The following is a 3,067-nucleotide window of genomic DNA, read 5'->3' as shown; positions in this document are numbered from 1 at the left end:
ATGTGACTGCAAGGTGAGAATATTAGATGAGAATGTGAAGGTCACTGAACCATGAAGGCTCTGGATTCATGCCATTATCTCACTTCAGAATGGATCTGTCATCCCAGTAACAGGTTCATTGTAGTAGCATAGTCTCCTTTTGTGTTTCTCTCTCTCATACACACACACACACCACTGTCCCTCCCCACCTCCTGCCTCACCTTCTTGCCCTGTCACCTTCTGCCGTGTGATAACACAGCAGAAGTCCCTTGCCAGAAGCCAGCATCTTGATCTTGGATTGTTCATCATCAATTACTGGTTTGTTCTTCTGTTATAACAACATGAAATGAACCAGGACACTTCAAGTAAAGGAGAAATAATCTCGGTTGAACTAATTTCTGAATCCTAAGACATGCAGAGTCTACAATTTTGACAAATAAAGACTTTGATGGAGAGGGGGGAAAAAGACAAGTACTAACTTGTGATAAATTTGAAATGCATTCTCTGGGCTAAATTAATAACATCTCCCCCATAAGAACTGCAGTTACACAGAAGATTCAGACTCCCTTATCAAAAGCATGCACAGTGACAAAGACTTATGTTCCAGAAAGAGTTTTTAACTGGCTTGAACTTTTCATAACTTCAGTCAAGCCTTCTGCAACTTGTGCAAAATGAAGAAACTGGGCAATTTCATTTGTTTCGACTCCAACTCAGCACTGCTCCAGAGGGCAAAATTGCAAAAATAGAGAGTGAGAATTGAATTCTCCTTGATGGTTGTCAATCTTAAGAATTTATGGCACAGTAAAAAATCATTAAAGCTAAAGAGAGCTATTATAAGGATGGAGTCTTTTCATTTCAGTTTGACATTGCATTTTTAAAGCCAATACCAAATGGAATGCTAACTGCAGTAGCAACGAAAGCATGCTTTTTAAGAATTATTTATTAATTTCTTTGAGAGGCAGAAAAAGAGGAATAGAGGGCTCCCATCTGCTGGTTTGCTCTCCAAATGCCTATAGTGACCAGGGGGTCAAAGCCATCAACTCAGTCCAGCTCTCCCCTCATGCCGGTGATGACCTTGACCAGCCTCACCAGCTCCGGGAGTGCACACTCCACGATGCTAGGATCACAAGCCAGGGCTGGCCATCAAACCCGGGTACTCTCATGGGGGATGCAAGGTGCTTCCCAGGGTCTTAATCACTAGGCCAAATACTTGCATCTGAAAATAAAACTTTTACAATTATTAATTTTACAATTTCTCTTGAATGCTCAAGAGTATGATTCCAAATTTACCATGAGCAACACAACATTAACCAGGCACAGCCTCGTCTGAACGGTAACAAGTACTAAAATACACAAAGCAGCTGTGGTGAGCCAGTCATCGGCTAGAAACATTTAGCACAAATTCCATTGAATTTCCCATTTAACAGATGTGAAAACTGAAACACAGGAAGTTAAGAAATTTGCCTAAGACCACATATCCACAAGGTTATCAGGTGCATGAAAACTCAGAATGCCTCCCTGTGTTTTTTTATATAAATAAAGCACGCTTCACGAACTGCATGTCATCCTTGCACAGGGGCCATGCTAATCTTCTCTGTATTGGTACAATTTTAGTATGTGTGCTGCACCTCCTTGATTTTTAATTCCGGATAACAACAAATAATGTTTAATGTAAGTATGTCTGATAAAATACATATAGCACATTCTTTTACCAAAAAGTATTCATTACCTATCTGAATTTGAATTTCACTAAAAGGCCTGTATCTTTACTTTCTGAATCTGGCAGCTGTGACAGCTAGAAAAGGAGCTTACGAGACGGCTGTATAGGAGTGCATCAAGAGGAGCTTCTCAGCCCAGAGACTACCCTAGGTTGGTGACACTGATTCCCTCCTGACTACAATGGTGACCCTAGATCAATTCAGCACTTTCTGCAGCACTTTACGTGGATGAGCTCCTTCGGTCCTCACGAGGAGTGTTCGTAGGCCTATCTTACAGGTGAGGGCGTTTAAAGCCATCTGGACTACATGCCTTGCCTTGTGACACAAGCAGTGGAAGCTGATTCACACTGGGACATGTGAGGGGGCAGAGGCCCAGTCATAACGACAGCTCTGCACTTCCTCTCTAGGGCAAACGCATCCGCTCTGCGCTACGTTACTGGAACCACGGTCCATCCGGTCTGTCCGAAGATTCACTTCTCAAAGGCTTCAAAAAGAAAACTGAGTGTTTAATCTTAGCCCTCTTCGATTCCGAACCAGAAGATTCTACGGAAAGAACTCTTGGAAATCAGAGAAGTCCTGTTCATTCTCTGTGCTCCCCACGGTGTCTGCCATTGTTCTCCACACACAGCCAGAGTGGGCTGCACACTGCAGAGTGCAATTAACTGCCCCCTTTCTCGGCATGCACGCTGCTCCAGAGCGTCTGGCTTTTATTTTTGGTCAAGGACCATCAAGCTCTTGACTTCAAGGTCCAGATGACCTTCTCTGTGAGAAGCCCGAGCAAATAGAATTGAAAATAACACCCTCCTAAAAGAGTCCGGAGAACCCTTCCAATCACCTTCATTTGGTTTCTGCAGAGCTGAATTTACTAAATTTTAATAGCAGCCTAGAGCCCCCTGAGAATACATCCTTACATGCTGCACGACTTTAAAATGCTGAAACCGTTTATATCACAGGAGCCTATTTCCAATTAGTAAAAATGCCTTCCACAGGAAGATCATTAGCATTTATTAGGTGCTCACTATAACTCAGAGGAAAATACATAATTCATTCAACTCTATTTTTAAGTTTGACACCTAGAGAAAAACTTACTGTTACTATTATCATGCTCTCATTATGTGGCTCTTCAAACAGAAGCTGGAAACAAACGCACATGTTGAAAAGAGAAGTGAGTCATTTGTTTAGTGGTTAGGATGTCAGTTAAGACACCCCGTGTCTCAAAGGGTGTCTTCCTGCTAAATGTGCACCGGCAGAGGCATTCAGTAATGGCACAAGCATCTGGGTCCCCTGCCAGCCACGTGGGAAACCCAAAGTGAGCGCCTGGCACCTGACGTCAGCCTGGTCTAGACACAACACTCCGAGTGGCAGCTGTC

At 43.1% G+C, this 3,067-nt stretch overlaps 1 pseudogene; it reads right to left on the bottom strand.

The window, feature by feature from the left end:
* Nucleotides 1-1,511: 1,511 nt before the first annotated feature.
* On the bottom strand, nucleotides 1,512-1,607 carry LOC121153535 (annotated as a pseudogene).
* Nucleotides 1,608-3,067: the final 1,460 nt, after the last annotated feature.

The sequence above is a fragment of the Ochotona curzoniae genome, unplaced genomic scaffold (genome assembly GCF_017591425.1).
Source record: "Ochotona curzoniae isolate NIBS_2020 unplaced genomic scaffold, NIBS_Ocur_1.0 contig_2692, whole genome shotgun sequence".
NCBI classification, from domain to species: Eukaryota; Metazoa; Chordata; class Mammalia; order Lagomorpha; family Ochotonidae; genus Ochotona; species Ochotona curzoniae.
The sequence above is the reverse complement of the archived record's forward strand: the minus strand, read 5'-3'. Positions and strand labels throughout refer to the sequence as shown.